The sequence below is a fragment of the Salvelinus alpinus genome, chromosome 26 (assembly GCF_045679555.1).
Source record: "Salvelinus alpinus chromosome 26, SLU_Salpinus.1, whole genome shotgun sequence".
Classification (NCBI taxonomy): Eukaryota; Metazoa; Chordata; class Actinopteri; order Salmoniformes; family Salmonidae; genus Salvelinus; species Salvelinus alpinus.
This window is the reverse complement of record NC_092111.1, coordinates 11,471,008-11,494,428: the sequence shown is the minus strand read 5'-3', so window position 1 is coordinate 11,494,428 and position 23,421 is coordinate 11,471,008. Positions and strand designations below refer to the sequence as shown.

General features: G+C 43.2%; 1 protein-coding gene across 3 annotated transcripts in view; it reads left to right on the top strand.

Annotated features, from left to right (window-relative positions):
• Positions 1-14,308: 14,308 nt before the first annotated feature.
• LOC139554702 (semaphorin-6D-like) overlaps positions 14,309-23,421 on the top strand; it is a 109,048-nt gene continuing 99,935 nt past the window's right edge. For all 3 annotated transcript variants that reach the window (XM_071367748.1, XM_071367749.1, XM_071367746.1), the window contains exon 1: positions 14,309-14,501. The gene's annotated coding sequence lies outside the window, so the exon portion shown is untranslated. The remainder of the gene's footprint in view (positions 14,502-23,421) is intronic.

Here is a 23,421-nt window from a genome sequence, read left to right as displayed (position 1 = left end):
CTTTGGCAGCAATAACCTCAACCAAATGTTTTCTTTATTTGCGGATCAGACCTGCACAACAGCCAGGAGGAATTTTGGACCATTCCTCTTTACAAAACTGTTTCAGTTCAGCAATATTCTTGGGATGTCTGGTGTGAACCGGTCTCTTGAAATCATGCCACAGCGTCTCAATTGGGTTGAGGTCAGGACTCTGACTGGGCCACTCCAGAAGGTGTATTTTTTCTGTTGAAGCCATTCTGTTGTTGATTTACTTCTGTGTTTTAGGTTGTTGTCCTGTTGCATCACTCAACTTCTGTTGCGCTTCATTTGGCGAACAGATAGCCTTACATTCTCCTGCAAAATGTCTTGATAAACTTGGGAATTCATTTTTCTGTCAATGATAGCAAGCTGTCCAGGCCCTGAGGCAGCAAAGCAGCCCCAAACCATGATTCTCCCTCCACAATACTTTACAGTTGGGATGAGGTTTTGATGTTGGTGTGCTGTGCCTTTTTTTCTCCACACATAGTGTGTATGTTCCTTCCTTCCAAACAACTCAACTTTAGTTTAGTCTGTCCTCAGAATATTTTGCCGGTAGCGCTGTGGAACATCCAGGTGCTCTTTTGCAAACTTCAGACGTGCAGCAATGTTTTTTTTGGACAGAAGTGGCTTCTTCCGTGGTGTCCTCCCATGAACACCGTTCTTGTTTAGTGTTTTACGTATCGTAGACCCGTCAACAGAAGCAACAGTGCTGAACTTTTTCAATTTCTAGACAATTTTTCTTACCGTGGACTGATGAACATCAAGGCTTTTAGAGATACTTTTGTAACCCTTTCCAGCTTTATGCAAGTAAACAATTCTTAATCTTAGGTCTTCTGATATCTCTTTAGTTCGAGGCATGGTTCAGGCAATGCTTCTTGTGAATAGCAAACTCAAATTTTGTGAGTGTTTTTTATAGGGCAGTGCAGCTCTAACCATCTCCAGTCTCGTCTCATTGATTGGACTCCAGGTTAGCTGACTCCTGACTCCAATTAGCTTTTGGAGAGGTCATTAGCCTAGGGGTTCACATACTTTTTCGAACCTAGACTGTGAATGTTTAAATTATGTATTCAATATAGAAAAATACAATAAAATGGTGTGTTATTAGTTTAAGCACACCGTGTCTGTCTATTGTTGTGACTTAGATGAAGATCAGATCAAATTTTATGACCAATTTATGCAGAAATCCAGGTAATTGCAAAGGGTTCACATACCAAATGCCAATTTGCGTTCATTAATAGCCTAAATTGACTATCCAATCTACTCATCACATTAGGAATAGTAGGCTTGCATTAGTCTGCAAATGTGATGATAGATGTATGCAATCCTTTGATATAAAGGTCCATTTATATGATGAAAAAATAGCTTCCCAAAATTTGAAACTCAAGCCACACATGCTAATAGCTAGACTATAAGCTATCTAGCTGGCTAATGTTGGCTAACTTAGTCTTGTTGTTAACACCTGGTTAGCATAACAGCTAAACTAAACTCAACATCGATCAGACTTACCAGTGATGAAATGATCGGAACAGATCCTGAACTGAAAGCTGTCTGGGTTCAGGTCTTGACGGAGCAGACCTTGTACTGACAGTAGTCTGGGTTCAGGTCTTGAAGGAGCAGACCTTATACTGACAGTAGTCTGGGTTCAGGTCTTGACGGAGCAGACCTTGTACTGACAGTAGTCTGGGTTCAGGTCTTGAAGGAGCAGACCTTATACTGACAGTAGTCTGGGTTCAGGTCTTGACGGAGCAGACCTTGTACTGACAGTAGTCTGGGTTCAGGTCTTGAAGGAGCAGACCTTATACTGACAGTAGTCTGGGTTCAGGTCTTGACGCTCAAAGCGGTGTCTTCGCTTTTATGACAGTTCTTGAGTCTTATCTCCTTGGTGTTTCATGATTGCGGGTAATCATGAAACTGCCTTGTTAGAGCAACCAAATACTGCACAGAAATGTACAGTGGTGATGAATCAACTAGTTTTAGGAACTGTTATCATGCAGCTTGGGGTAGCCACTCAGCTGTTGTTGTCTAAATAATTGCGGTGGTCTTCCAACATGGCTGCCAGGAGGCATCGTACATCAACTGGCAACCCTTTAATGCATGCCCAATACATTGCAACATTCTGAGTGGTATGTGTGGATATTGCAACGTAGCCCTAGTTAAGTCATTTGCTACAATGACCCTTGCACTATCCCCGGTAAAAATGTAAGTAAAAAATGGAGGAGAATATGAAAGGAAGAAAGACTTTCCCCTCAGTGATACGCCCTTCAGTGTGTCCACCCAACTGTTCCTGTCTCCTCATCACACCATATGGGTAGCTGGTGGGCCGTAAGAAGAACAGGAAGAAAGGGCCTGAGCCTTCCATTCTGCCTCACCTTGAAAAGTTTCTCTGTTTGAAGTTCACCCCCTCGGTCTGGTTACCATAGAAGCTAGCCATGTGGGGCCTCATTACTCTGAGAGCAGAAATGCAAAATAGGACTAATTATCATTCTTCTTACTGCTGAAATAATGATTATCCTTATTACATGTCGTCCCTAATTAGGATCGAGTGAGTTCCCCGGCTTCTCGGTCTTATGTGATGGTATTGTTATGGCAGCGTCACACTGTTTAGGAACGACTTTCCACTAGTGATATTCCCCGAACTGTGTGTGTGTGTGTGTGTGTGTGTATGTGCTCATGCTACTGTAGCTGACATGGCAACACACCAAGAAGCCCTTATAATTATGGTTGTGCCTCATGTGAAGTTTGTAATCTCATGTAAGTCTTAATGGAGAATATATGCTGATGTTACCAAACCTAATTTCTCCCTTTGGGTTCAGTTCCTAACCGACTCCCCCAAACTCTTTCTGATGTATGCTATATGCTTCTCTCATCACCTTCACACGTCCCCTCTGTTCAGTAGTCATTAACTCCATTTCGCCTGGTTTCTGTTACTGTTTTCTTTAATGATTTATTCTTCCTCTTCCTCTCTCTCTCTCTCTCTCTCTCTCTCTCTCTCTCTCTCTCTCTCTCTCTCTCTCTCTCTCTCTCTCTCTCTCTCTCTCTCTCTCTCTCTCTCTCTCTCTCTCTCTCTCTCTCTCTCTCTCTCTCTCTCTCTCTCTCTCTCTCTCTCTCTCTCTCTCTCTCTCTCTCTCTCTCTCTCTCTCTCTCTCTCTCTCGCTCTGTTCTCTCTCTCTCGCTTTCTCTCTCTCTCGCTCTGTTCTTTCTCTCTTTATCTCTCTCGCTCTGTCTCTCTCTAGCTCCCCTCAGTTATTTCCTTCTTTATTCAGTCCAATCAGGCTCCCTACAGTTGCTCCCGTAAATGACCCATGAGTCCTTCGGTGTCATTGTGGAGTAGGCCAGTCACATCCACAGTCAGCCACTGGAGGTTCGGTGAGGTTAACCGATAAATCCCACTCACTGCTACTATCTCCCTCTTTAAAAAACAAACATCAAGGGATGAAATGAATGAGTGATGAAAAGTAAATGAAAAAATGGACCAGGAGGACGATGGATAGGGCAGATCCTGAGAGGAGGTGAATGGTATAGCCTATCACTCTAATCCTAACCGTAGGTATCGTCCCACCTGGCCAACATCCGGTGAAATTGCAGAGCGCGAAATTCAAACTACAGTATTATAAATATTTAACTTTCATAAAATCACAAGTGTAATACATAAAAAAAAGCTTAACTTCTTGTTAATCCAGCCGCGGTGTCAGATTTCAAAAAGGCTTTATGGCGAAAGCACACCATGCGATTATCTGAGGACAGCGCCCCGCATACAAACACATGAAAAACATATTTCAACCAGGCAGGTGCGACACGAAAGTCAGAAATAGCGATATAAAGAAAATGCCTTACCTTTGATGATCTTCTTCTGTTGGCACTCCAAAAGGTCCCAGTTACATCACAAATGGTCCTTTTGTTCGATAATGTCGTTCTTTATATCCATAAAAACTCAGTTTAGCTGGCGTGCTTCAGTCAATAATCCACCCAGTTTCCCTCCATCAAAATGCATACAAAATGAATCCCAATCGTTACTAATAAACTTTTCCAATCAAGTCAAACAATGTTTATAATCAAACCTTAGGTACCCTAATATGTAAATAAACGATCAAATTTAAGACGGAGAATCGTTATTGTCTTTACCGGAGAAAAATACCAAAGAACGCGCTTGGAAGGCAAATTTTTCCAAAAACGAGCTTGAAACACTTTCTGAAGACTGTTGACATCTAGTGGAAGCCCTAGGAACTGCAATCTGGGAGGACTTGGCCTTATAATTAAAGTGATAGTCATTGAAAATAGTTGTAGGCTGAAATTCTTTTTTGGGGGGATGGTTTATCCTCGGGGTCTCACCTGCCATATCAGTTCTGTTATACTCACAGACATACTTTTAACAGTTTTAGAAACTTTAGAGTGTTTTCTATCCATATCTACCAATTATATGCATATCCTAGCTTCTGGGCCTGGGTAACAGGCAGTTTACGTTGGGTACGCTTTTCATACTGACGTCAAAATACTGCCCCCTACCCAAGAGAGGTTAAACCTTCGGTCATTAGGACCCTGATCCATTTGTAAGCTCTGACCCATTGGTAACCTCTGACCCATTTGAACCTCTTACCCATTTGTAGCCTCTAACCCATTTGTAACCTCTGACCCATTTGTAACCTCTGACTGACCCTTTTAGCATAAAGTTCCCCAAACCCATATGCTTCAATGATTTATCTCCAAAACCAGGGTGGTTCTGTGCAAGATGTTGGAGATAATTGGAATTTTCTGGAAAAGTCAAGTGAGATTTGGTCAGTTAAGCCTCAACCGGTTACCTGTGAAGCCTCAAATGCCGACCCTAGGAGGGGTGCGTCACTTGAGTGGGTTGAGTCACTGACGTGCACTTCCTGTCTGGGTTGGCGCCCCCCCTTGGGTTGTGCCGTGGCGGAGATCTTTGTGGGCTATACTCGGAATTGTCTCAGGATGGTAAGTTGGTGGTTGAAGATATCCCTCCAGTGGTGTGGGGGCTGTGCTTTGGCAAAGTAGGTGGGGTTATATCCTGCCTGTTTGGCCCTGTCCGGGTGTCTCATCAGATGGGGCCACAGTGTCTCCTGACCCCTCCTGTCTCAGCCTCCAGTATTTATGCTGCAGTAGTTTATGTGTCGGGGGGCTAGGGTCAGTCTGTTATATCTGGAGTACTTCTCCTGTCTTATCCGGTGTCCTGTGTGAATTTAAGTATGCTCTCTCTAATTCTCTTTCTCTCTTTCTTTCTTTCGTTCTCTCTCTCGGAGGACCTGAGCCCTAGGACCATGCCTCAGGACTACCTGGCATGATAACACCTTGCTGTCCCCAGTCCATCTGGCCGTGCTGCTGCTCCAGTTTCAACTGTTCTGCCTGTGGCTATGGAACCCTGACCTGTTCACCGGACATGCTACCTGTCCCAGACCTGCTGTTTTCAACTTTCTAGAGACAGCAGGAGCGGTAGACATACTTGTTGCACCCTCGACAACTACTGTGATTATTATTATTTGACCATGCTGATCATTTATGAACATTTGAACATCTTGGCCATGTTCTGTTATAATCTCCACCCGGCACAGCCAGAAGAGGACTGGCCACCCCTCAGCCTGGTTCCTCTCTAGGTTTCTTCCTAGGTGTTGGCCTTTCTAGAGTGTTACCTAGCCACCGTGCTTCTACACCTGCATTGCTTTCTGTTTGAGGTTTTAGGCTGGGTTTCTGTACAGCACTTTGAGATATCAGCTGATGTAAGAAGGGCTATATATATATATATTTTGATTTGATTTGGTAGTGGGTGGTCACTGGTCAAGCGGTTGGCTGTGGTCTGGACAGGTATGGTGGATTATTGTGACGTACTGTAATATCGAACATGATGAGTGTGCAAAAGGAAACGAGGTTAATAGTGGGAGACAGAAAGCACGTTTGACCCCGAGATAGAAACATGCTGAGGTAGCTCCATCGCTTGCCCTCTTGAACTTAAATCAAATGCACTGAAATAGCGAATCCCTTGTGTGAATACTAAGGTGACTACTTCGGTTTCGAAGAGTTTACTTCTCTCCCACCCTTTCTCACATGCAAACGTGTCACACGTTTGAGTTCGTGGGGGTATTGCATGTCTCTCCATTCTTAACGGGCTTAGATCGGGGATGCCTCTCAATCCCCTCGTTTTCACTCTGTTGAGGTTTGGAGGGCAGGAGAACAGACACGCACACAGTCACACACAGTTACACAGTCTCATACACACAGTCACACAGTTTCACACAGCCACACAAACACACAGAGATTCAGTATACAAATCTCCCTTAATTATTTTAGACATGTCCAGGCGTTGGTTGTATTTTGCTTCCCCTCCTGTACTGTCAGGGGCAGCGGTGGATCGAAGGGTTAGGTCAACACTAAGGGTCGGTAACAACAACCCTGGCCTCATTTACAACACCCCGCCCTAACCCCATTCCTGACCAACCACCACTCTGTTGCCACCCCTCCCTAGACCTTAGCTAGTCACCAGTAGAAACCATGTTTTTGATGTATTTGATATCATTCCACTTATTCCGTTCCAGACATTACCATAAGCTCCTCCTCCCCAATTAAGGTGCCACCAACCTCCTGTGCTAATCACGTAGTCCTCAATCCTAACTGGAGATCTGTTTGAGTAACTTGAGTTTTCGCACAGATCTTCCATTGACATCAATGCGTGATTTATGCCAAAATCCGAGTTAAGCGCATGCATCTACAGCCTTTAGCCCACATGATATTGACAGTGGGAGGGACATTTCCTCTTAGGAGAAACACTGAGACCCAGCTAAGAATCTTACAATACCAATACAAGTCTTGCATGGGGACCCTCTTTCAGAGGACTTTGAGCTGTACTATGTTTCATGATGTTGTGTCGAGCACAACACCCCATCAACCACCTCCACACCAAATGCAGATGACAAACCCCAATTATCGTCACCTTAAATGTCATCGGAAAACCTTTCCTTTTTGTTGAGTGTTTGTTCCATTTGAGGCATGCTCTGCCTTCAAGGTGACCCCCAGTACAAGTGCAGTGACTATGAGAAAGTCAGTAAATAGAGAAACTGATCTGGAATCTGATTGGAATTACAATAAAGACGCAATAAACGGGCCTTATTCGCATATGAACAGCGAGAACCTGGGGGGAAATGCGGGTTGGTTATTGCATATGAGCATCTGTGAGATATTAAAACAAAATAGGATTTGGGGAGGGGGGGGGGGGGTGTGTGTGTGTGTGAGAGAGAGAGAGAGAGAGAGAGATGGGCTCTGTATATGTATGTGAAAGGGAGAGTGTGCATTAGAATACATATCGCCGTGTACATGCAAGAAGAAGGAAGTGTGTGTCACTGTGCACGTGAGTAATGGCATTCTATGTCTGTCAGAGAGAAATGGTGTGCATGTGAGCAAGTATCTTTTTGGTTGGATATAGGGACCCATGTTTGTAACTACATGCAGCTCTCAAAGCGTTAGATGGAGAGTCAACTGATCCGCATCCAAGGGTTCTCACACACTGTGAATGTTGAAAAAGGAATATGGATCGAGGGAGAAGCCATACCACAGAGGTCCACCAGTCCACTTTTTTGTAACAGTTCCATGCATTTTGAAGTGATATGTTAAGTTTTTCACAGTTGGGATGTGGCAAATGGCATGGCTTGAAAGACAGCTTTAGTTCTGCTCAGATCTTTATTGTTCCATTTCTGGGCTACAACACTCCTGATGATATACAGTACCAGTCAAAAGTTTGGACATACCTACTCATTTAAGGTAAACATTTTTTTTTAAACTATTTTCTACATTGTAGAATAATAGTGAAGACATCACAACTATGAAATAACACATATGGAATCATGTAGTAACCAAAAAAGTGTTAAACAAATAAAATATATTTTATATTTGAGATTCTTCAAAGTAGCCACCCTTTGCCTTGATGAAAGCTTTGCAAACGCTTGGCATTCTCTCAACTAGCTTCATGAGGTAGTCACCTGGAATGCATTTAAATTAACAGGTGTGCCTTGTTAAAAATTAATTTGTGGAATTGATTTCCTTCTTATTGCGTTTGAGCTAATCAGTTGACAAGGTAGGGGTGGTAAACAGAAGATAGCCCTATTTGGAAAAGATCAAGTCCATATTACGGCAAGAACAGCTCAAATAAGCAAAGAGAAACAACGGTCCATCATTACTTTAAGACATGAAGGTCAGTCAATCTCGAACATTTCAAGAACTTTGAAAGTTTCTTCAAATGCAGTCCCAAAAACCATCAAGTGCTATGATGAAACTGGCTCTCATGAGGACCACCACAGGAAAGGAAGACCCAGAGTTACCTCTGCTGCAGAGGCTACGTTCATTAGAGTTAACTGCACCTGAGATTGCAGCCCAAATAAATGCTTCACAGAGTTCAAGTAACAGACACATCTCAACATCAACTGTTCAGAGGAGACTGCGTGAATCAGGTCTTCATGGTTGAATTGCTGCAAAGAAACCTCTACTAAAGGACACCAATAATAAGAAGAGACTTGATTGGGCCAAGAAACACGAGCAATGGAAATTAGACCGGTGGAAATCTGTCCTTTGGTCTGATGAGTCCAAATGTGAGATTTTTGGTTCTAACTGCCGTGTCTTTGTGAGACGCAGAGTAGGTGAACAGAGGATCTCTGCATGTGTGGTTCCCACCGTGAAGCATGGAGGAGGAGGTATGATGGTGTGGGGGTGCTTTGCTGGTTACACTGTTGGTGATTTATTTAGAATTCAAGGCACACTTAACCAGCATGGCTACAGTACCACAGCATTCTGCAGCGATATGCCTTCCCATCTGGTTTGCGCTTAGTGGGACTATCATTTTTATCCAACAGGACAATGACCCAAAACACACCTCCAGGCTGTGTAAGGGCTATTTGACCAAGAAGTAGAGTGATGGAGTGCTGCATCAGATGACCTGGCCTCCACAACCTAATTGAGATGGTTTGGGATGAGTTGGACCGCAGAGTGAAGAAAAAGCAGCCAACAAGTACTCAGAATATGTGGGAACTAGTTCAAGACTGTTGGAAAAACATTCCTCATTCCAGGTGACTACCTCATGAAGCTGGATGAGAGAATGCCAAGAGTGTGCAAAGTTGTCATCAAGGCAGGCTACTTTGAATAATCTCAAATATAAATTATTTGGATTTGTTTAGCACTTTTTTGGTTAGTACATGATTTCATATGTGTCATTTCATAGTTTTGATGTCTTCACTATTATTCTACAATGTAGAAAATAGTAAAAATAAAGAAAAACCCTTGAATGAGTAGTTGTGTCCAAACTTTTGACTGGTACTGTACGTCTATGGTTTGCATGAAGCAGGCAACTATCACCAGGGAATGTATCTGATTTGGGACTGCACTGTTTACACTTCTTCATTTGGCATTTATCAGTGTAATATAGACATGATACCAAATGTATCAGAAAGAAATAGTTCAGCTAAAATGCAAGTTCATACGAAAAAACTGTGACAGCTTCGTTAGCCTTATTTAGCTCAGGATGGCTAACGACACTCAAGCACACTGACATCTCTGCTAGGGTGACGGGGGGTGGGGGGTGAGGGGTGGAGTGATCCTGTCCCTCTGATTTGTGGATAAGGGACTCAAGGAGGCCGTTGGCCAGCGTGATTTAATTCACACCGTGTCACCCTCCGCCTGTGGTCTGTCTGATGATGTTATTCTGGGGAGCCCAATTCCCTTCTTCTCTCTAGTGTCTGACTGTGTCTTATTTACATATAAGCCTACAAGTGAGAAGACATGAGGACTGTATTGGGTTAAAGTGGTTCTAAAAGGGTTTGAGGTCGGTTACTGAACAAAGTAATGTCCACAGTCAGTCATGTACGGAAGTCTATACAGGCTACAGATAATGTGTTTGTGTGTTTCTGTGTGTTTGCTCGTGCAATCCCGTACTTGTATGTCTAAACGCATAAATGTGATGTGTGCAGATGTGTCTTCTAAAAAAAAGTGATGTTTACGCCCTTGACTCCTCCCCACTACCTTTTTGGGTGGGACATGGGGCAAAACAATTTAGATTTCATTGTAATCCATCTGGGAGTTGGGTGTCGCTTCTCTTCTTCGGATTGTGTGACCCTCCCGAAAATGAATTTGAACCTTCTCCCCGCCTTCTGTTCATGGCCTCCTCCCGCCTCCCACAGGACAAACAAAGGGAGCCATTAAATATTTAGTGATTGCTTTCTTATAAACATAGGGATTCGTTTGCGGCCCATGTAGACCCTCGACGTTACAAACACATAATTGAGAACATTCATTTCAATGTAGCAGGACCTTGAGGAAAGTTGATGAAAATGGAAGTTCCTGTAGGTTCGTAGAGTTGGCTGACTTGTGCTTTAACTTGTGTTCTTCAACACTTAGTAACGTCATTCATTGGGAATAAAGTCAACTGCGTAAACCGTAAACCATTGATCTGTTCCAAACCATGCTGATCATGTAGTCATCTATTAATTAATAAACTTATATGTATCTTGATTCATTATATTTATTGGCGGTTTTGCCCCTGTGAATTTAGACAGGAACATTGGTGATTGGTCGCTTTCTTTAGGACAACTATAAGGAGGCAGATCATTTCCCCTTGAAAGATCCTCAGAGGGCAAGTGATGCCAGTTGGATGGCAGGGGGGGGGGCAGTTATGCTGCCAACACTGATGCTCTTGGTCCAGAGAAGCGCTGACTGAGTGACCCACTGCTCAGCGTAATTGTCTGTTTTCAAATATTCACCATCTATTCCTCCTTAGCAATCCCAGAAGAAACAGACAGTGAAGTTACCAAGTTGTTTGGCTCATGATGATCAAGTCCCTTTAGCTGTTTGGCAAAATGCAATGGGATGTTATTTGTGCAGCTAGATTCTAGTGCCCAGTGTGTGGTGAACGTGAACCTCGCCTGTAGCATGTTTGGCTGGAGTATATCGGTGCTGTCACCTTCCCTGAGACCTACTGTACTGTCATTCATGGAGTGACAGAATAGTCTCTTGCTCTGTTGGCTTAGATGGTTGGCTTTGAGTAGATTGCTGTTGTGCAGATTGCAGAGTCTGATGCAGAACAGAATGCAGTCTAAGCATGTTGAGGGCATTTCATTTACTTACTTATTCAACATAAATGATAAAAGAAACATGGGCTATTGTGGCTATTGCACCACAAGGCTATTTTAGCCTGCTGAGCTAAAGCCAAGGCATTAGCCCAGGGAGCTAACACAAGTCTTCTCATTAAGCAAGGTTACTCATCATCACATGAGCATAGTTCACCGAACCACCTAAGTTACACTAACCAGTAACCAGTGTTCGATGCATCATTCACTCTTGGGGTGCTCTGAATATGTGGGATGGATTTGTAATGCTTATTATAATATGAGGATGTATTTAGTATTCTTCTGCTTATGAGAATGTCCTGATTTGTTTTAGGAGTGCCCAGCGGCTCCCCCAGGTAACTCTGCAATTATAACCCTGGTAATAGCTTCCCTCATATAAAATAGTGCTTTTCTAAATAGGCTATGCAATTATGGCGCTTTAATTGTTAAAATACGGGCCAATTGTAAATACAAATGTACACTACAGGGTTTCAGTTTTTCATGTTCAGAGTGCATTCAGATCATCAGATATTTACTCTCTCTTTCTCTCTCTCTTTCTCTCTCTCTCTCCCCCTCTCTGGCTGCTGCTGATAGTTTCTGGTCTGGTGGCTTTGACGAAACACAGTCATTTCTCTCATGTCACTGATATCATTATTGCCGCCTGCAAATGGCTCTCCATCCTTAATGGCACTTGTGTTGAGTTTACACTCACAAACTTGTCCATCAGTCTGGATAACTCAATGATGAAATGGACGCCGATCCTATATGCTTGGGTTAACAAACCAATACAAACACTGCATCGGTGTCCACATAACAACATTACCTTTTTATGAATAGACAGCACCATGGCGAGAGGAAGGAAAAATAAACATCATGAGGCTACAGTACAATCATGTAACAGTAGCTTTGACTTTGACAAATAAACCAATATTTCCCATGATGCAACAATTTTCATAACAAATTGGCCTATAATTTAAAGAATGTGTCTCATGTTAAAAAAAAAAGGTATTTGTCTCACTCTGGATAAACCCATTGCGTCTTTACTCCTAATTACACTGTATTACACTGCATGTAATTTGAATGAATAACTTTTGTTGAAATTAAACGGCCGACTTTGAATGACACAAAGTGGGTTCAGCATGCGGCTATAGGCACATAATTTCTTGCTGTTTCACCAGAGGTTGTTGGGAAATGGAAAGCGGTGGTTGCAGGAAAATTCACTGGGGATGTTGGTACATTGATCCCCGAGATTGAAATGTGAGTTGAGCGGTGTGCTCGAAATGCTTTGATTGCTGGCAAAACAATGTTTGGGACTATAGCGTCAAATGTAGAATAATACCACTGAATGACTTAGTTCGCAAGGGGAGTGCCTAAGTGTTTGATCAGAACCCTCCAAGTGAGACTGTGTGATGTCTCACATATATTAATGATATAGGGAGAGAACGCGTTGTGGTCAAAGTAGACCGGATTTGTATTTGATCCATAGAGAAGCGAGAAAGCCATATCAAACACTATGCAATGCATAACTAGGTATTTTTTATTTTCCCTAATATCCAAATAACTTCACAAATCTTCATTGTAAAGGGTTTAGACACTGTTTCCCATGCGTGTTCTTTGAACCATAAACAATTAATGAACATGCACCTGTGGACCGGTCGTTTAGACCACTAACAGCTTACAGACGGTAGGCAATTAAGGTCACAGTTATGAAAACTTAGGACACTAAAGAGGCCTTTCTACTGACTCTGAAAAACACCAAAAGAAAGATGCCCAGGGTCCCTGCTCATCTGTGTGAACGTGCCTTAGGCATGCAGCAAGCAGGCATGCCATACTGTGAGACGCCTAAGACAGCGCTACAGGGAGACAGGATGGACAGCTGATCGTCCTCGCAGTGGCAGACTAAGGGACAAGTACAGGATGGCAACAACAACTGCCCAAGTTACACCAGGAATGCACAATCCCTCCATCAGTGCTCAGACTGTCCGCAGTAGGCTGAGAGAGGCTGGACTGAGGGCTTGTAGGCCTGTTGTAAGGCAGGTCCTCATCAGATATCACCGGCAACAACGTCGCCTATGGGCACAAATCCACCGTCGCTGGACCAGACAGGACTGGCAAAAAGTGATCTTCACTGAGGAGTCGCGGTTTTGTCCCACCAGGGGTGATGGTCAGGTTCGTGTCGTCGAAGGAATGTGCGTTACACGGAGGCCTGTACTCTGGAGCGGGATCGATTTGGAGGTGGAGAGTTCGTCATGGTCTGGGCCGGTGTGTCACAACATCATCGGACTGAGCTTGTTGTCATTGCAGGCAATCTCAACGCTGTGCGTTACAGGGAAGATATCCTCCATCCTCATGTGGTAGCCTTCCTGCAGGCTCATCCTGACATGGCCCTCCAGCATGACAATGCCGCCAGCCATACTGCTCGTTCTGTGCGTGATTTCCTGCAAGACAGGAATGTCATGGCCAGCGAAGAGCTTGGATCTCAATCCCATTGAGCACGTCTGGGACCTGTTGGATCGGAGGGTGAGGGCTAAGGCCATTCCCCCCAGAAATGTCCGGGAACTTGCAGGTGCCTTGGTGGAAGAGTGGGGTAACATCTCACAGCAATAACTGGCAAATCTGGTGCAGTCCATGAGGAGGAGATGCCCTGCAGTACTTAATTCAGCTGGTGGCCACACCAGATACTGACTGTTACTATTTTGACCCCCCTTTGTTCAGGAACACATTATTCCATTTCTGTTAGTTGCATGTCTGTGAAACTTGTTCAGTTTATGTCTCAGTTGTTGAATCTTGTTATGTTCATACAAATATTTACACTTTAAGTTTGCTGAAAATAAACGCAGTTGACAGTGAGTGGAAGTTTCTTTTTTTGCTGAGTTTAGTTCATAGTACATAGTTTTTATAGTACTTATCTATAATAAGATGCTTCATGTTTGCCTTAATATTTGACTTAATTCTTACCAAATGTTGCTTTTTTTGTGTGTCAACAATTAGACATTTTAATTAAGTGTTAAAAAGAAAAGTGGGAAAAAAAGCTCTGAGAATATTTTTATGTTTACAGTCTGGACTGGAGTCCAAAATCTGGACCATGGTTTGAACGGGGTGGGAGGTGCCACCTGCATGGTCTACCGTGCTGCGCCCCCTAATTGGTCGTAAGGTTCTTTCATGCAAACGAGGAGGGTGTGTCCTGGGCGAGACAACAGCAGCGCGTCTGGGAAGGGCTTCGGCTGCTTTAGTGTATGTAGTGAATGCAAACACAACAGCGTGCGTTCTGGGAATTACGACGTTCTATGAGTGAAATAGTGATTATTTTCTGACTATTCCCTCTTCGTCGATACACTTGCTGGAATTTTGGATTATTTCTCTCGGAAATATTTTGCGGGATTAATTTGTGAGAAGGTAAATTCTGTGTTGTCGCCCCTGTGCTGTGTGCGTTGCTGACAATTTGTGTCTGCTCCCTCTGTACATTTCGTTTGGTTCAAATGTTTGAACGGTCGGTCCTCATGCAGAACATATGTTGTGGGTTCTGTCTTTTCTGTCTTTGCAAACCCACTGAACTGAATTTACGAACTAAATGTTGAAAACCGTCAACCCACGACGCTCTGGTTTGACACGTCTGACATGTCAATCCAAGTGAAACTGTCACACAAGGTGTCAAATAAAAATTTGAATGAGAAAAATATTGCATTTATTCTAGTGACCGGTTTTTGTAGCTTGCAACCTTTCATTATAGCCTATTTTATTAGCTTAGTATTTTCCAAATTGTGTACATCTTATTCTATGGCACTTGATGACTTCCCAGATTGATGGTCGCTCTTGTAGTTTGTGATTTATAATCTATGTACAATTCTTTGTCCAGCTATTCAAGTTTTATAGGGTGCGGGGTCGTAGGTATGGTTGCCCACAAAGGTGTGTCCCGTCATTATACCCCAAGTCATCAATGAATATCGATTGGGACAACTTCTAACGATTGTCAGTGTATGGCAAACAATTTACAAAAATATCGAATGCATCAGGGGTGTAAAGTTGCCTAGCCTATAAAGTTGTCAACTTGAAGTGACATATCACCCTACATATAATTGCTGTGTATTGTAGCCAATAATCATTAATTATATTGAGGCTTTCAAAGTTTTCATTTTCATCATTTCAGTTACGAAATGCTTTGTTCAGGCTGTGTAAATTGTGTACCTGTTTCTTCAACGAAAAACAAATGTCATGATCTAATCATAGGCCTACCATTTAGAATAATCTTCTCACTTATTCTTTGTAATAAAAATCATGTTTCAACACAGAGGGGGCGTTGTAAAAATGATATTACATGACGACCATTGAAATATTTTCTGCTAAACCCACGGTTGTCATTGCCTATTATTTCCCCTGAAATCTCTGCCGCGGGACTCGCCTTTTGTCCTAATCCGTTTCCCTCGCCGTACTGGTTCACAATCAAAACCAGGATTTAGCGATTTAAATCCAGTCTGGACATCTGCAGTTGCCTGCGAAAACAGTCTAAATTAGCACGTTTTATGCTTTTATTCAAACAAAGCCTTTACGCAATAACAGATTGTATGACACTCGTTTTGGCAGATATAGGGCAATGTAATCGCAACTTCGATTACATTGCCCTTGCTTGCTCTCTTCAGGTGGTTAATTGCCTTGCGCAAGGTCTTTTCCTCAAATCTTTTGTGCGTATTTTGTTATCGTGCAATTATGCCAATGCTTCAAGTCCTCCCTCTTTCTATTCGGGAATAGGCCTATATAGATCTTATGCAATTGTAACATGGAAAGACTTGTTACAAGCTCAACAAAGTTCTGTGTAAATGAAGTAGGCAGCAGGCTATTAACTGAATCTTCACTCGCACAGAATTTTGCAGTTGGCAACCTGAAGTGCAAGAGAAACGTTCTCTACGGACAGCGCTATCTGAAACATTTCTGCACTGTTAAAATTGTATATGATCTTTAAGGCTTCAATGCACACAGTGTATAGGACAGGCTACTGTAATGGACCACACTGCCCACTCTCTGGAGGAGAGAGCTATCGTGTGTCAACCCCAAGTTTTTCCATCATATCTCACCTCAGTGTAGCCATCATATATCTCACCTCAGCAGGATGCTGTGTTGGAGCCTGCAGACTGATGTGTATGTACGACTTATACAGTGACATTTCGGGGTCTCTATTTTTGAATGGGGCCATCCTATCTGGGCCTAATAGTGAAGGCATGTCATTAAACTGTAAAAACGTGGCATAAACACAACCAGTCATGTTTTCATCTGATTGTCAAACAAATCCCTTCAAAAAATAGGTTAACTGTGCAAGTTCGTCCACTCAAATAATTCAAGCATACAAACAGTGCTCTGTGCACACGCTTTTTGATGAATGAAAAGAGGCATCGTTTTACAAAACACAAAGTGACATTCGGCGATTGATGTCGTAGCACGAATTAATTGATGCGTCTTGCTGACACATTGACGTTTTTTGTAAAAATTAAAGTAAAAACCTGAAAAGGGACTGAAATACGGGACTGTCCCGGGATGACAGGTGCAGCCACATGGAAATAATACAAATATAAAAACTGACTGATGTGGGGGTGTTAATTTCATTTGGAATACGTTTTTAGTTTAATATTTACCACTGTAGCAGTACATTTTATTATTTAGAAGTTTTACTTTTCTTGCAATTAGGGGAGGGTCATCTTTCATTCAAGGGGGGTTTAGACCCCCTGTAATTCGCACTCTGTGTGTATGTCAATGTAAGCACACGTTCACTTTTCGCATGCATATGCATTCGCTGTGGGCGTGTGTCACATGTTGCGTGACTGACGAAGTCACTGATGCTGTGAATAGGTGGCCTCGCTCCAGGAAGATCACTCCATCCCTGCCACATCCTACCACACACGTCGTTCTCTCTAGGCCTCTACCCACCATCACAGTAGACCTCAGGTGCCCAAAGTTGTGTGTGTGTGTGTATCAACCAGGCAGTTGATTTGTAAATCAGTGTTACAAACAGCTGATCTATCTGAACTGAAGCCAGTTTTCTGGTATGCGCTCTTGGTTTTGGCGACAGCCTTAATTGGCTAACTGATAATAAGGAGTTTGGGTTCACAACCTAAAGGGCATCGTTAGCTGGCGCCACAACAAAAGCCTCGGTGTCATCGACCCACATCTCTTTTTCCTATTTTAATTTTTTTACAAAGGAAAACGAGCCTCATTGTTTCGCCTCACTTAAAATAAAACTCAAATGTGAGCCCTGTCTTTAGTCGCTGTTACGTTGATGCCTTTCCCCCTTAGCGAGAGTCGTATCTTTAGCCCGTTGTCTTCATTAATTTCAACACCTCTCCATCTCGCTGGGAATTGTTAGTTGTTTTTCTTGAGCTATGACACATCTGCTTGTGTATAATGTTTAAATCTATTCAGTGGGCTTTTGTTGAGATCTTTTCATATCGTTGGACAGGGTTGTGTATGTGGCTGGACTTGAGCACACAGATCATGCCATATTCTGTCTACACCGATTTTTTTTTTTTAAACATGGCGTCGACAAAGTTTGAAAAACATCAGTACTGCATTGAATTCGTTTGCAGTACACAAAGTCTAGGCCTAATCAGCATGGAACCCCTACAGTGTTTTGTCTGCGTGGTTATAAAAGCATTAACATGCACAGTTGTATCTGCCGGCTTGAATTTCCAGCACACAACAGGTTTATCTCAGCTTGGATGGGAAACCACCCCTCTGTGCTGAGTGCAACAGTCTGCCATATCACCTTGGATGTCATCGCTATTGCTGTTTTCATAGTGGCACTATTGTCTACAGTGCAGTGTTTTCCTATTTTGGTTTGGACATCTACACTTGTGGACATTAGCTCTCTGACACACAATCTGTCTCCCTGACCACTGGGCTGCACTGCCGTCTCCCCGTCGCTCTGCTGTGACTGAGGGTGACACAATGGGAGTGGTGAGGTCATGGCTGGAGAACCGTAGCACCATGACAGGGGAACTGTCTCTAGACAGTTTTGAGATGAGGAAATTAGAAGAGCAGGATGTGGGAAGTTCTCAGTGGGAATCTGAGGATGCTTCTGATGAGATTGAGGGGGGAGGGAATGGGTGTGTGTGTGTTCTTGAGGGTGAAAGAGCGAGCAATGCTTGTGTTGGATTCGATTCATGGCTTGGGTGAGTAGCCAGTGTGGTCACTAACAAGTGAACATATGCCTGTGTGATTGTCATTCCGCCTGATGTGTGGTTGCTTTGTGTGCATGTGTATTTTTGGCCTAATATCTGTATCGGTCTTTTACGTCTAGTCTGTTGCTCCACTCTGTAGCTCTAGAGGATCTCGAAAAGTTCCACTTCCTCTGTTTGTCAATACTAATCTCTCCATTCACCAGCCGGGTTGGGTACTGCTCGCCAGCCGTGATGGCTACAATTGACCCTGCCATCGTAGCTTTTTTATTTTGTCGCCCGCTCACTGATGGGCCTGCAGATGCTGAAGCACCCTGGGAAATGGTCAGTTTGTCCACGGTGTGATTATTCCCCCCCCCCCCCCCCCGGCTGTCTCTGTCCAGACGTTGGCTGCTGAATTATGTGTCGCCGGTGGAGAGGTCCTCAAAGGTCTGTTGCGCCTCATGCCCCCAGAGGTAATGAGCGCTGAAATAGCCTTCCCCCTCAGGTGCCTCTAGTCTCTGCACCACGTTCCTTCTTACTTCATGTTTTCTCCTCGTCTCCTTTCCTCTCTTCTCAAATGATGGGGGGAAAATAGATAGTTACAGTGCCTTCAAAGTATTCATACCCCTTGACTTATTCTACATTTTGTTACAGCCTGAATTCAAAATTGATTAAATATATATTTTTTATCCATCTACACACAAAACCCCATAATGAAAACATGCTTTTAGAAATGTTTGCAAATGTATCTTGGGTATGTCTGTATCAGCTTTTATCATCTGGATTTGGGGATTTTTCTCTTCTTGCAGATTTTCTCAAGCTCTGTTAAATTAGAGCGGTGGTGAACAGCAATCTTCAAGTCTTTCCACAGATTTTTGATGGAATTCATATCTGGGCTTTGGCTGGGCCGCTCAAGGACTTTCACATTCTTGTTCTGAAGCCATTCCAGCATTGCTTTGGCAGTTGGGTTGGGGTCATTGTCCTGTTGGAATGTAAATCTTTGCCACAGTCTAAGTTTGTTTGCACTCTGAAGCAGGTTCTCATCAAGGCCTGTTTGGTTCCATTCATTGTTCCCTGTCTTACCAGTCTCCCAGTCCCTGCCACTGAAAAGCATCCCCATAGCACGAAACTAATTTGAATTCAGGCTGTAACACAACAAAATATGGAATAAGTCAATAGGTATGAATAGGTTATGAAGGCACTTTACATATTGCAATATTATTTTGGACAATATTATATAGATACTTTGACTCCAAGTATCGATTTTGTTGCTACGTAGCTTTAGCTAGCGCTAGTTGGCTGTACCTGCGCTAAAACAGCGGTATTTTTTATCCTAAAGCTCGTTCGCCATCTTATTAAATAGTGATCCAACATGTTTTCCATGACTGATCAAGACACATTTTCTCATGCTTTCTGCAGCAGACATGTAATGAGCAACGTTTGGAACATCAAATTGCATTAAAATCGCAGTATCAAATTGCAATACATGTTTCGTATCGTGAATTCCCTGGTATTTCCCAGCCCTACTCTTCTCTCACCCATATACTTTTCTCTCTCCTCTCTTCCCCTCACCTCTTCTCCTCATCTCTTCTCATATTTTCTTCTCTTTTACCTCCAGCTTCTCAAACTTTCTCCCACATATTCCTCACCTTTTCACTCTCCCCTATTGCCCTGTTATTGGTTCTATCCACAGTTTCATAACACTATTTTTACTGCATCACGTGGGAGGAACATAAATCAGGTCTTTATGGTGTTTTGCTTTTTTTAGTGCTGTATTTGGTAAGAGACTATGTTGAGGCGAGGTGATCATTTTCCCAATTCGGAAGCAACGGGTCTGTTTTATGCCCAGTTTGAAGTCATGTCTGAGTATATAAAAACCACGAAGCAATTGCCTCCTGTGCAAATGAAGGATCTGTGAAATGCTGTAGCAGTCGTCATTGTCAGGGGGGGATTTTGGTTGATGCCTCGTATTGTAGCTCAGCAGTAATCCCAGCATGCTCGTGTAGACTCCCCATGATCCTCCCTGCTGCTCCTGATTAAAAAAATGTCAGCAAATCTATCGGAAAGACTCGTTTCACAGTTTCCGGCTCAGTAGCTAGCTTTGGCCTAATGTCACCATCCATGAACCCAGCACACTCTCCCCAAATGACTTAATTGTCAACACATCCCCTCCATACAAGCTCTTATTTGCTGAGCGCCTTTAGAAACCGTCAGACTTTTGAAGCTGGGTCCAGTTTTTCATTATGAATGAGGTTCAAAGGGGCTTGGGGCTGCTTGTGCCAAATTTATCGCTATCCCATTCACTTAATGATAGTGCATGTCTTTCCTCCTTCCATTGATTAGCTGTTGGCAAATAAAATGGCTGAAGAGTCCTTTCTGTGTCTGGCCTGCTTCAAAGGGAGATTGGGGTGTCGCTAAATCAGGTTTATGGTTGATGGTGTCTGCCGATATGCAGCACAGAGACTGTTTTATGAGCTTGTTTGGTAAGGCGTGGCGATAAAACAAGACATTGCTTGAAGGAACTAATTTTCTGTAGGGATGTTTTTATTCTCTGAATGCCCTGTCACTACGCTGGTACTCGCTTAAAGCTGCAATATGTTACTTTTTGGGTGACCTGACCAAATTCACATAGAAATGTGTGTTATAGATCTCGCAATCTGTTTTGAAAGCAAGTCTAAGAAGCAGTAGATCTGTTCTGTGTGCTATTTCTATGCATCCCGTTCTTAAGTTTTGCTTTTGCATATTTTACTTTTGGTTTTGTACACTTGGGCCAGTAATCGAATCCCCTAGCTGACAAGGTAAAAATCTGTTGTGGTTAACCCACTATTCCCCAGCCGCCGAAGACGTGGATGTCGATTAAGGCAGCCCCCCGCACCTCTCTGATTCAGAAGGGTTGGGTTAAATACGGAAGACACATTTCAGTTGAAGGTATTCAGTTGTACAACTGACTAGGTATCCCCCTTTCCCTTTACCAGCTGAAAATACAATATTTTTGGTTATGGAAAATATATCACAGTGGTTTAGATGGTACAATGATTATCTACGCTATACTTGCTTGTTTTGTCACAAACTGAAATTAGACTAACTATTCAAATTTTATTAACCAGGAAATGGCGGAGCAATTTCTGCATAGTGCATCTTTCAAAATAATTTGCACTGAGATTTGCAGATGCAGGCTGCCAGAGTTATCAACTTCTTGCTTCTTGCGTGCCCTCTTTTTTTCCTCCCACTTTCTTGCTCCTGTTTTGTTTTTCTTGCCTCATTGCTTGTTTGCTTGCTTGAAGTTGAAGTGCAGGTGCAGGTGCTGGCAAACACAACAGTCAAAATTCCTCAGCGCAAGCGTTCCAGGAATGTAAAAGTATAAGAAAGCAAAGTGGGGTGAAGGGAGGGGGGATTTTTGGGGAAGAAAGATCCTGCAGATTTCTTAAGTGTGCCAAAATGGGTCTGTTTGACAGAGGAGAAAGGGGGAGGAAGAGAGGAAAAGTGAGTGAGGGAGGGGAGGAGCCACGCTGAAGAAGGCTTGAGAGGCCACGGACGCTCAAGATCTTTAACTTTGTCCCAGTCCGATGAGGATTGAGAGAAGTCCAAAAAAGGAGAAGAAAGAGCTTTCCAAAACGTACAGCTGCAAGCTGTCTCTTCCAAGCACTTAAAACGTTGCTTGGCTTTGTGCAACACATGGAGCTGGGTGAAAAATCTGGTCTCTGTAAGTGTTCCAAGGGCTCTCTATGGCAATTAATGGAACAATAATTACAGTAGCGCGGTTAGACAACGGAGAAATTGATGATTTGGTGCTGCTAATTTGCCGGCTGATGTCATTTTCGAAAATGATTTCTGTAATCAGGTTGAGAGATGAAATGAGGCAGAAAATGGAAGGAACCAGATATTGGATTTCAGAGATGTTCAGTGTGTTTCATATTCATTCATTGCTCCCCTACAGTATCTCCTCAATCCTTACCAGCATGTGTTGCACATCACCTCAAGGACTGTTTCATTCGCTGGTCCAGTTTCAATCTAACTTTAGCAAATAATAGCGTCACCAGTAAGAGATGGAACGGCAGTTGAAAGCCTGGCGACTGGAAGGAGGACAGGACGCAGGTGACAGATGGAGTGTTCCATGTCCTCTTCTCTCTCTCTAGCTCAGGCTGGACCAGAACCAAACATCTGGGTTGTGTCTTAGGACTTGGTGGTGTGGGGGTTATATGCAGAGAGAGGAGACTGACTGGTGTTCAGGCTTCGGTTTGGAAAAAGGGCTTTTTTTTTAAACCTGGGAGTGTGTGAAGGGGGACAAAGGTCAGGGGGTGCAGGGAGGTTGCAAGGGGGATTGAAGCACTGCCTGTACCCAAACCCCCCCCCCTAAACTATTTTCCCCTGTGTCCTTTTGACCACATGATTAACAGGCCTAGTTCATGTTTGGGAAAAGACAAAGAGAAATAGCCAAGGAGAGAGAGAGAGATGTAGAGTTTGTCAACGTCAGTCATGTACTGACGGACAAAGGGAGGTTCATTCTGTGAGATTTGACGCATAGCCGGGAGAGGAGAAAGGGAGAGGGATTTAGCTAGCTCTGGATTTCAAGGATGATAAACATCATTGCCATTCTTTCCCCTGAAGCAGCTTGTCGGTCTCAGGTGCAGACAGCCACAACCTGTTTTGTTAATGGTGTTTGCATGCTCAAATTGATGATGGTAATGTGCTGATTGACCTAATGTTTTTAACTTCACAGTATTCCCTAAATATCTATCTCTGGCTCTGTGATGTCACCCCTCTGGGCCTGACTGCAGTGAATAATGGGTAGATCATATCAGTAGAAGGGAAACCATTAAATAGAGGGCTAGATTGACAGAGCGAGAGAGGGGGGGAAAGAGCGCTTCGACGGAGAAATAAGGAAGGACAGAGTAAGGAATTCACTTTGTTTTTGTTCTTAAGAGAGTGTATTCAGAATAAACTCACCTTTTACTATGCCAGGAAGTTGGCAGATGTAAATGTTGCCCTATGACCAAAAGGGTCAAAGTCTTTGTATGTGGCACCTTTAATACAATGTCTCGTCTTTAAAATTGTTCGGAGGATGCATCCAGGAAATCATTTGAGCACCCGCATCACAAGGAGCAGTAAAAGGCCATAAAAACGAACTAACCTTAGGGAAATGCAACAGGCAATCAAACATGAAGACTTTA